The following is a 12,517-nucleotide window of genomic DNA, read 5'->3' as shown; positions in this document are numbered from 1 at the left end:
GGGGTCCAATTCTTGGCATTTGCTTCCTTTTTGGTGAGGGCTGAGATGGGAGCAGTAAGCAAAGTAAAGTTAGGAATAAATTCACAGTAGAAATTCGCGAAGCCCAAAAATCTGTGTACGGCACAGAGACCTTGGGGACGAGGCCAATCGGACTTGATGGACTTACCTTTCCTGGATCCATCTGGAGTCCTTGGTCAGAAACAATATAACCCAGGAAGGGTAAGGATTTCTATTCAAAGGTACATTTTTCAAGTTTGGCATACAGGTTGTCCCCCCTTAACTGCGACAGTACTTGGCGAACATGCTTCCAGAGTGTCGTAAGATCAGGTGAGTAGATAAGATGTCGTCCAGGTACACCACCATGCACACGTGCAACCGATCCCGGAATATATCATTCACAAATTCCTGGAACACAGCTGGAGCATTACATAGTCCAAAGGGCATCACAAGATACTCATAGTGACCGTGTATGGTGTTCAATGCAGTTTTTCACTCATCACCTTTTCGGAAGCATATCAAATTATAAGCCCCACGAAGATCCAGCTTAGTGAAAATCTTGACTCCATGGATTCAGTCAAGGGGTCAGAGATCAGTGGTAAAGGGTACTTTTTTTTTTACGGTAATCTTATTCAGACCACAATAATCGATGCAGTGTCGGAGAGATCCATCTTTCTTTTCCACAAAGAAGAATCCGGCTCCGGCTGGAGAGGTAGATTTGCTGATAAACCCCCTCTTGAGGTTCTTCTTTGGGTTTCAGGCAGAGAGAGGGGATATATCCGTCCACGAGGAGGTGAAGTCTCAGGAAGCAACTGTAATGACGGGGGTGGGGAGACAGACAAGTGAGCCCTACTCTACCCACCACTCAGTCCCTGCCTACTTGCAAAGACCCGCCCTAGGCGACGGGGTACAACTGGGCGACGGTCCCTACGCTCAATAAGTGCACGACAGACAAACAGACAAGGGTACACAGAGCTAGGGAGAGAAAGGGGCAGTTGCCCACGGCAACACCGTGAGCAACAAGAGAAGTGAACAAGCCGAGTCAAACCAGGAGAGTACGAGGTGCCAAACGCAGAGCGGAAGAGTAGTAAACAAGCCGAGTCAAACCAGGAGTGTACGAGGTACTAAACGCAGAGCAGGAGAGAGTCAGCAAGCCGGGGTCAATATGAAGCAAGGACAATGGTACAAGAAGCTGCAGCAGGGACAGGAAACCAAACGAGAAGAATCACAAGCAAAGGAGGAACAGGAAAGGCAGGTATAAATAGACAGAGGGCGGGAGCTAGCTCCGTCTGGCCAGGCTGTGATAGGTTCTCCCACTCCTAAGCCTGCCACCCTGAGTGGTGGAAGATGGAGTCAGTCTCACAGACATAGAAGCAGGTGCAGACTGATTATCTATGGGCGTTAACCCCAAAGCTGTGCCTGGCAGATCCTTTACAGCAACTCAATCGGACAGTCTTAAGGACGATGAGGAGGCAGGATCTGAAAACCAGGTTGAACCAACATCGGTATACTATTAGAAAGAAGGGGTTGGACTTACCAGTGTCCAAACACTTCTCGGATATGGGACCCAACGAACACCAACTCAGATTCTGGATTCTAGATCACATCCCTCCCCTGAGACGAGGGGGCCATAGGACGAAATTACTTAAGGGTAGGGAGTTACAATGGATCGATAGGCTCAACACTCTTAGACCCAATAGCCTCAATGTAGACTTTGTGTTGAGTGGCTTGGTCTAGGGCCCGCCTACCCGTGTGGTCCCCTTGGTGCCTGACTTGGCTTCGCCACCAGTGTTTTGACTCGTGACATTTTTATTCTTATTTACCCATATTTGTTTTATGCTAGAGATCATTAGTATGCTTAGTATTAACATTCTGTTCTCTCCATCTTTTCCAGTACCACCTTGAAAGGTGTCTTCCTTCTGCGTTATAGTCATTTATTTGCACTTTTGGGTATCTTGTAACTGGGAATTGTTTACTGTACATACCTCTCTTGTATATGATCTCTTGGTAGGAACCTGAGGCTGGTATCTGCCATCCGTCCGTTTATGCTACCTGTCCACCAGGTTGGTACGACCGTTACCCTGACACCACATTTAATCTTAGGGAGTTACGTGGACACATTTAGGCACATGGGTGTGCGATGCACACTCAGAGTACCGGTTTCCATATTTTGGGTAGGGGACCTTGACTGTCCATATGACGGCCATTAGTGTCCTTCTCTCTCCCCATCCTAAGTTTCTATATGTATGAGGGCTCCCACCTACCTGAGCTAAGTTACCTATGTTTCAATTTGGCATAGGAGTGTGTTCAGACACACACATGCTGCGGTTCTTTGGCACTGTGTGAGACATCACTGCCTTGGACTTATATATACCAGCCCAGTAGTTTCCATAGATGATATTATTTACATTCTCCCCCTATTAATATTTTCTTATTTATTGCCCTGATCAAAGTTAAATTTGATTCTTTTCACGCTCCTTTAACCATTGTGACCGAGGGGTACGTTTTACTCATGCGCAGACGTGCGTTACAGCAAGCTAGGAGTCCCTGCCTCGCTGCGGGACAACTGTCCCGTACTGTAATCATGTTTTCAGTACGGGACAGTAGTTCCATGGAGAGGCAGGGGACTCCTAGTGTCGTACATAACTATGATGCTAGGAGCCCGGCTCCCTGCAGCCGGGCCCCCCTTTCAATTAGGTTTGGCCGGGCCTCTCACATCAGTACCCCTAATACCCCCCTGATGGCGGCCCTGGGTACCATGATATAGTGCTGGACGGAGTACCGTTAACAGGCGGTGCCAGGGTAGGGGGGCCCAGAAAATGTAGCTGTATGGGGCCCTGAAATTCCTGATGGCGGCCCTGCCCTGCAGTGTGTTCGGTTCGGGACTTGCGGCCGAAATACGTTCCGACCTTTACGGACCTAACATGCTCGTGTGAATCCAGCCTAACTCTCACATGCAGCTGGTATATGCTCAGGGTGGGAAGCTTTTAAAAGTCTAGTATAGGGCCCAGTACTTTCTAGTTATGCCCCTTAATACATCCGCTCAGAGGTTTAGCTATGGGGGGGGGGGGGTGCAGTGGCAGCAGTTGCACCCGGCCCTTGTGCCTGAGGGTCTCCAAAGGTCCTTCTACCACATTAGAGCACACCAGTTTTATATATGGCACAGGGTAGGTGGGGGCCCTGTTATAGATGTTGTATTGGGACCCAGTACCAAGAAGCTACGCCTCTGCACCCCCTGCTTCTGTATCGCTGTATGACTTGTCAGATTTGACCGGGGGACTATAGGAAGGGTGGGTGAAAACCTTAGGCACCGTAATGGCATCTATATGCGTTGTCACCCAGCTTTCCAGTAACAGATATAACAACTCAGACATATTTATAGGATCAATGGCGTAACTACAGCTATAGCAGCCGTAGCGGCTGCTACGGGGCCCGCGGCATGAGGGGGCCCGTGTCGCCCGCCGGCACGGGCCCCCACCATGGCCGGAGGCTCCGCTAGCAGCCGCTATTGCTGCTACAGCGGGACGCCACTGAACACTACGGCAGAGCAGGGAGGTATCTCCCCGCTCTGCCATTAAACAAAAGACATGTATCCCCTATCCACAGGATAGGGGATACATGTGTGATCGCTGGCATTGATAGGGAGAACGGGGGGCTGAAAGTCTCCTGAAGTTCTCCATCACAAACCTCGGACTTCCGGGGTCTGTGTCGGCAGCTCCGTAGAAATGAATGGAGCGCCGGTCGCGCTTGTGCGCATGTGTGACCAGCGCTCCTTTCATTTTTATTGAGCTGCGCAGACGCCGGAAGTCAGAGGTTAGTCATGGAGAACTTTAAGGGACTTTCAGTTCCCCGTTCTCCTTATCGCTGCCAGCGATCACACATGTTTCCCCTGTCCTGTGGATAGGGGATACATGTCTTTTGTCTTTTCACACTGTAGGTCGCATATTTTGGGGGGTTGGGGACGCTGTATGGCGTTCCCTACAGTGGGGGGCTGTATGGCGTTCCCTACAGGAGGGGACTGTATGGCGTTCCCTACAGGAGGGGGCTGTATAGCGTTCCCTACAGGGGGGGACTGTATGGCGTTCCCTACAGGAGGGGGCTGTATGGCGTTCCCTACAGGGGGGGTTGTATGGCGTTCCCTACAGGGGGGGCTGTATAGCGTTCCCTACAGGGGGGGCTGTATGGCGTTCCCTACAGGGGGGGCTGTATGGCGTTCCCTACAGGGGGGGCTGTATGGCGTTCCCTACAGGGGGGCTGTATAGCGTTCCCTACAGGGGGGGGCTGTGTGGCGTTCCCTACAGGGGGGGGCTGTATGGCGTTCCCTACAGGGGGGAGCTGTATGGCGTTCTCTACAGGGGGGGCTGTATGGCGTTCCCTACAGACCCCCCTGTAGGGAACGCCATACAGACCCCCTGTAGATAACGCCATACAGACCCTCCTGTAGATAACGCCATACAGTCCCCCCTGTAGATAACGCCATACAGCCCCCTCTGTAGAGAACGCCATGCAGCCCCCCTGTGGATAGCGCCATACAGCCCCATCTGTAGAGAACGCCATACAGCCCCCCCTGTAGATAACGCCATACAGCCCCCTCTGTAGAGAACGCCATACAGCCCCCCTGTAGATAACGCCATACAGCCCCCCTGTAGATAACGCCATACCGCCCCCCTGTAGATAACGCCATACAGCCCCCTGTAGATAACGCCATACAGCCCCCTCTGTAGAGAACGCCATACAGCCCCCCTGTAGATAACGCCATACAGCCCCCTCTGTAGATAACGCCATACAGCCCACCCTGTAGATAGCGCTATACAGCCCCCTCTGTAGATAACGCCATACAGCCCCTCTGTAGATAGCGCCATACAGCCCCCCTGTAGATAACGCCATACAGCCCCCCTGTAGATAACGCCATACCGCCCCCTGTAGATAACGCCATACAGCCCCTTGTAGATAACGCGATACAGCCCCCTCTGTAGAGAACGCCATACAGCCCCCCTGTAGATAACGCCATACAGCGCCCTCTGTAGATAATGCCATACAGCCCACCCTGTAGATAGCGCTATACAGCCCCCTCTGTAGATAACGCCATACATCCCCTCTGTAAATAGCGCCATACAGCCCCCTCTGTAGATAACGCCATACAGCCCCCTCTGTAGATAACGCCATACAGCCCCCTCTGTAGATAACGCCATACAGCCCCCTCTGTAGATAACGCCATACAGCCCCCTCTGTAGATATCTACAGAGGGGCTGTATGGCGTTATCTACAGGGGGCTGTATGGCGCTATCTACAGAGGGGGCTGTATGGCGTTATCTACAGGGGGGCTGTAAAAAAGGCACTATCTACAAGGGGGTGTTGTGTGACAGCCAGGGGAGGGGGGGCCCCAGTCAAAAGTTTGCTATGGGGCCCAGTCTTTCCTAGTTACGCCCCTGGATAACCACATACAGCCCCCTCTGTAGATAACGCCATACAGCCCCCCCTGTAGATAACGTCATACAGCCCCCCCCTGTAGATAGCGCCATACAGCCCCCTCTGTAGATAGCGCCATACAGCCCCCTCTGTAGATAACGCCATACAGCCCCCTCTGTAGATAACGCCATACAGCCCCCTCTGTAGATAACGCCATACAGACCCCCTGTAGATAACGTCATACAGCCCCCCCTGTAGATAGCGCCATACAGCCCCCTCTGTAGATAGCGCCATACAGCCCCCTCTGTAGATAACGCCATACAGCCCCCTCTGTAGATAACGCCATACAGCCCCCTCTGTAGATAACGCCATACAGCCCCCCCTGTAGATAACGCCATACAGCCCCCTCTGTAGATAACGCCATACAGCCCCCTCTGTAGATAACGCCATACAGCCCCCTCTGTAGATAACGCCATACAGCCCCCTCTGTAGATATCTACAGAGGGGGCTGTATGGCGTTATCTACAGGGGGCTGTATGGCGCTATCTACAGAGGGGGCTGTATGGCGTTATCTACAGGGGGGCTGTAAAAAAGGCACTATCTACAAGGGGGTGTTGTGTGACACCCAGGGGAGGGGGGGCCCCAGTCAAAAGTTTGCTATGGGGCCCAGTCTTTCCTAGTTACGCCCCTGGATAACCACATACAGCCCCCTCTGTAGAGAATGCCATACAGCCCCCCTGTAGATAACGCCATACAGCCGCCTCTGTAGATAACGCCATACAGTCCCCATGTGGATAGCGCGATACAGCCCCCTGTAGATAACGCCATACAGCCCCCCCTGTAGATAACGTCATACAGCCCCCCCTGTAGATAGCGCCATACAGCCCCCTCTGTAGATAGCGCCATACAGCCCCCTCTGTAGATAACGCCATACAGCCCCCTCTGTAGATAACGCATACAGCCCCTTCTGTAGATAACGCCATACAGCCCCCCCTGTAGATAACGTCATACAGCCCCCCCTGTAGATAGCGCCATACAGCCCCCTCTGTAGATAGCGCCATACAGCCCCCTCTGTAGATAACGCCATACAGCCCCCTCTGTAGATAACGCCATACAGCCCCCTCTGTAGATAACGCCATACAGCCCCCCCCTGTAGATAACGCCATACAGACCCCTCTGTAGATAACGCCATACAGCCCCCCCTGTAGATAACGTCATACAGCCCCCCCTGTAGATAGCGCCATACAGCCCCCTCTGTAGATAACGCCATACAGCCCCCTCTGTAGATAACGCCATACAGCCCCCTCTGTAGATAACGCCATACAGCCCCCCCTGTAGATAACGCCATACAGCCCCCTCTGTAGATCACGCCATACAGCCCCCTCTGTAGATAACGCCATACAGCCCCCTCTGTAGATAACGCCATACAGCCCCCTCTGTAGATATCTACAGAGGGGGCTGTATGGCGTTATCTACAGGGGGCTGTATGGCGCTATCTACAGAGGGGGCTGTATGGCGTTATCTACAGGGGGGCTGTAAAAAAGGCACTATCTACAAGGGGGTGTTGTGTGACACCCAGGGGAGGGGGGCCCCAGTCAAAAGTTTGCTATGGGGCCCAGTCTTTCCTAGTTACGCCCCTGGATAACCACATACAGCCCCCTCTGTAGAGAACGCCATACAGCCCCCCTGTAGATAACGCCATACAGCCGCCTCTGTAGATAACGCCATACAGTCCCCATGTGGATAGCGCCATACAGCCCCCTGTAGATGACGCCATACAGCCCCCCCTGTAGATAACGTCATACAGCCCCCCCTGTAGATAGCGCCATACAGCCCCCTCTGTAGATAGCGCCATACAGCCCCCTCTGTAGATAACGCCATACAGCCCCCTCTGTAGATAACGCCATACAGCCCCCCCTGTAGATAACGTCATACAGCCCCCCCTGTAGATAGCGCCATACAGCCCCCTCTGTAGATAGCGCCATACAGCCCCCTCTGTAGATAACGCCATACAGCCCCCTCTGTAGATAACGCCATACAGCCCCCCCCTGTAGATAACGCCATACAGCCCCCTCTGTAGATAACGCCATACAGCCCCCTCTGTAGATAACGCCATACAGCCCCCTCTGTAGATATCTACAGAGGGGGCTGTATGGCGTTATCTACAGGGGGCTGTATGGCGCTATCTACAGAGGGGGCTGTATGGCGTTATCTACAGGGGGGCTGTAAAAAAGGCACTATCTACAAGGGGGTGTTGTGTGACACCCAGGGGAGGGGGGCCCCAGTCAAAAGTTTGCTATGGGGCCCAGTCTTTCCTAGTTACGCCCCTGGATAACCACATACAGCCCCCTCTGTAGAGAACGCCATACAGCCCCCCTGTAGATAACGCCATACAGCCGCCTCTGTAGATAACGCCATACAGTCCCCATGTGGATAGCGCCATACAGCCCCCTGCAGATAACGCCATACAGCCCCCCCTGTAGATAACGTCATACAGCCCCCCTGTAGATAGCGCCATACAGCCCCCTCTGTAGATAGCGCCATACAGCCCCCTCTGTAGATAACGCCATACAGCCCCCTCTGTAGATAACGCCATACAGCCCCCCCTGTAGATAACGCCATACAGACCCCTCTGTAGATAACGCCATACAGCCCCCTCTGTAGATAACGCCATACAGCCCCCTCTGTAGATATCTACAGAGGGGGCTGTATGGCGTTATCTACAGGGGGCTGTATGGCGCTATCTACAGAGGGGGCTGTATGGCGTTATCTACAGGGGGGCTGTAAAAAAGGCACTATCTACAAGGGGGTGTTGTGTGACACCCAGGGGAGGGGGGCCCCAGTCAAAAGTTTGCTATGGGGCCCAGTCTTTCCTAGTTACGCCCCTGGATAACCACATACAGCCCCCTCTGTAGAGAACGCCATACAGCCCCCCTGTAGATAACGCCATACAGCCGCCTCTGTAGATAACGCCATACAGTCCCCATGTGGATAGCGCCATACAGCCCCCTGCAGATAACGCCATACAGCCCCCCCTGTAGATAACGTCATACAGCCCCCCTGTAGATAGCGCCATACAGCCCCCTCTGTAGATAGCGCCATACAGCCCCCTCTGTAGATAACGCCATACAGCCCCCTCTGTAGATAACGCCATACAGCCCCCTCTGTAGATAACGCCATACAGCCCCCCCTGTAGATAACGCCATACAGCCCCCTTTGTAGATATCTACAGAGGGGGCCGTATGGCGTTATCTACAGAGGGGGCTGTATGGCGTTATCTACACGGGGGACTGTAAAAAGGGCACTATCTTCAAGGGGGGGGGGTTGTGTGACACCCAGGGGAGGGGGGGCCCCAGTCAAAAGTTTGCTATGGGGCCCAGTCTTTCCTAGTTACACCCCTGTATAGGATATAGATTTAGATTTATTTTAGAGGAAAATACCTAAAAATGTAAGGATAATGCTTTCTCCTGAAGACAGATGACGGGAAACAGCAGTGACTGGGGTTTTCTGGATTACTAGTATATGATGCAGAAGAAAACATTTTCTTTTTCTTTAATGACCTTTCCTCAAGTTATCTGCCTGTAATAAGCCGCAGGTGGCTAGCAAGTTACATCTACGCATTAGAGCCGGTGACTTCCTGAGCGACCAACTCACATCCTGTCACCTCTCACTCTCCGAAATATTGCAGCTTGGCATGGGAAGGTTTTTAGTGTTCCAGGAAGGTGTGATGCTTGAGATGGTAGATAACCATAAGTCACGAGAAACATGACATTGTGTTTATTGTATCTAAAAATGGACTCATAGCGGCTTTCTTCTGGCAACCGAACAGTTAAAGGGACATATATTTGGAGATGGACCCAAGAGGACAGACCCATTGTATGGTGTTTTATATAGAAACCCATTAAAATATGGGCAAAAAATTTAATATTATTTTTCACCTCTTAGAGCCCATTTTCCCCATTAGTTACCTTTCAAATATAAGGATAAATGAGACTAAAGTGGGCTAAAAGCTATTTTCCTTGATGCCCATTGGCTAGCTTACTTATTTGTCATGTTATATATGAGGACAAGTGGCTGCCTTACACATAGTACACCGCTTATCTCAGGTGAAGCAAACCTGTCCACTCCCTGTTGCCAATAGTTGGGCTGTTCCCAGGAATTAGCGACTGCCAGACACTTAGGGTATGTTCACACGAGGTCATTACGTCCATAATTGACGGACGTATTTCGGCCGCAAGTACCGGACCGAACACAGTGCAGGGAGCCGGGCTCCTAGCATCATATTTATGTTCGACGCTAGGAGTCCCTGCCTCGCTGCAGGACAACTGTCCCGTACTGAAAACATGATTACAGTACGGGACAGTTGTCCGGCAGCGAGTCAGGGACTCCTAGCATCGTACATAACTATGATGCTAGGAGCCCGGCTCCCTGCACTGTGTTCGGTCCGGTACTTGCGGCCGAAATACGTCCGTCAATTACGGACGTAATGACCTCGTGTGAACATACCCTCAATGTGCCACTTATCTCTGGGGAAGCCAAGGATCAGACAGGTTAAAATTCATCCTGCCCGATTCCTGTTTCCAATAGTCAGTCCTATTTAGATTGGTAGCAGATTCCATCAAAATAATTTTAAACTAAAAAAAAATCTTATGTCTATGGCCAACTTAAAGGGTTTTTCCTACCAAAGTAAGTTATGACACATTGCTAGAATATTTCATAACTAACTGATTGTGTGGGGTTTGCATTATGGGACCCCCCCCCCCCACCCTACTAGTTAATGGGGCTACGATACAGTTCCTGCACAGTGCTGGGTCGAGGGTGGAACTGTGAATTTATTTATTTATTTTTTAAATGGCTTTGGGTCCTTTGTCTTATGGATTGGTGGGAATCTCAGAGGTTAGACCCCCATATTATAGAAAGTTATGGAATATTTATATGTCATAACCTAGTATTGTGGGAACATTAGTGGTCAGAGAAAAGAATTCTGGGAAATGATCATAATACTTTCACTAACCCTACTTTAAACCTGAGGCTTCTGCAAATCTTTGAATTAAGGGCTTTGGAATAAAAAAAGGAAGATGATTTTTAAAATACCAGCCAGAGAGATCCCATTTGGCAGCCGCAAAGAATTTAGTCTCCCCGTATGCCAATATAAAAGGATTCACCCACTCACGTGCTGATTCGAAGCTCGGATAGTCTTCAGCATCCTTGCCTGGGGACTAAGAGTGAAGAATTCAGTCTGGAATGTAAATGACAACATACTATATGTGTACGATGTCTGGGTCTAGGATTCCCCTTACAATGTAATTTGGGCGAATAACATGTTTTCGTTTTTCCCAGAATTCAATGCCCCCTGTCTGGTACCCCTACCAACATAAACAATTTTATCACTCGCACAAATAGTCCTCATAGTGTCTGTCTTAGCCATAAACAGCATCACAGGATATTATGAAACGCGGGATATTTTGTCACCTGCATCCAGCCCCCCCCCTCCCGCTTCGCCAAACCCCCCACATATCTACAACTGTTCAGCTTTCGTCTCAGTTATTTCCTTTGGTTCCTTTCTAACGGTATTGTTACGCTGTATACATATATGGAGAAAAGTGTTTTTTCCTGTTAAGTCATGTGCAGCTGCTGGAAGGGGGAAGATCCAAGGACTTCCAGAAATGTCATGACTTGAGTATACAGTCGTATTTCCCTTCTCTCCTATTCCCCAGGGTCAGATAAAGGAGGTGTGCCTGGTCTATAATGGGTTACAGGGCCTTGCGTTATCTGCATTGTAGAGATTCCACAGAATACAGGATGACTGGTTATCATGTATGGAATATAATATTATTAATCCTCTTTATGAGAAATGATGCTTAATCCGTGACCGGTCTTTGTCATCTGAAGGATATTGATGACCAAACTACAGCAGCGGCGTACATAGAAGAGAGGGGACAAAACAGATAAAAACAAGGACATTTATGCAAAAACACCGAAAAAGGCCATACTTACAAATGGACACAGCCAGGTCAGAAACGCTGATGAAGGCGAGTGAGCAGGTGCTTTAAATAATAATAGCCACTCCCACTAGTCTTGAGGGGAGTGGTATGTGGTGCATGGGATGTGTAGTAAGAAATAATAAATGAATAGTGTATGTGCAAGTGTAATAATGTAAGTGAAATATAGGGGGCAGTAATGAGTAAAGTGCCTAAAAAATAAATGAATAATGGGATGCAAGTGTGTGAAACATGGAGGGATAGTGTGTAAGTCATGAGGCGCAACGTGACTAGCCAGGTAGAAGCCTATTTGTGACGCCTTGATAATTCATAGAGCGGGCTACCCTGCTTGCTAGGCCAAACAACAACACACCATGCTCTCCCAGCATCAAAGACCTGGCTGTGTCCAAAAGAAGCGAATATAAGTAATAATGAAAATACCTGGGGTATTAGTGATCATTTTGGCCAAAAGGACGCAAGCTCGCAATCCACGACAAGGATCCCCAGACTTGCGAGTCCCTAACTGGAGCGAAAAGCTCCTGATGTACAGACAAAACAGATAAAAACAAGGACATTTATGCAAAAACACCGAAAAAGGCCATACTTACAAATGGACACAGCCAGGTCAGAAACGATGTTCGGTGTTTTTGCATAAATGTCCTTGTTTTTATCTGTTTTGTCTGTACATCAGGAGCTTTTCGCTCCATAGAAGAGAGGGGGTCCATAGAAAATATTAAAATTGACCCCCCCAATAAAGTGCCAGTTTTGCCACTCAGGACAGAAGGGTCTGGTGTTTTTTCCCCATCCACTCTCATGGGCCTATTGCCCATTCCCTTTTTGTAGCTAACAATATAGAGGGGAGTCTTGTACGGTTCTCCCAACTTAGTAGCAAAGAGAATGGAACCAACAGGACTGGACCCCAAGGAAATCTACAGGGTGGTGTGCTTAAAGAGGTCCTCCAGATTAAAAAATTTTTACATTGTTGCGCTGCACCTAGGGCCCACACAATGCCTTAAACAAAACGGTTCTAGACATCCAGAAATGGCTTCACTCCTTTTCTCTGATCAACTTTTGGCTCTGTCACTGACGCAAACCCACTGATTTTAAATGGACCAGATACCATTCATTGG

This window comes from Rhinoderma darwinii, chromosome 10 (assembly GCF_050947455.1).
Source record: "Rhinoderma darwinii isolate aRhiDar2 chromosome 10, aRhiDar2.hap1, whole genome shotgun sequence".
Lineage (NCBI taxonomy): Eukaryota > Metazoa > Chordata > Amphibia > Anura > Rhinodermatidae > Rhinoderma > Rhinoderma darwinii.
Note: the sequence above shows the minus strand (reverse complement) of the source record.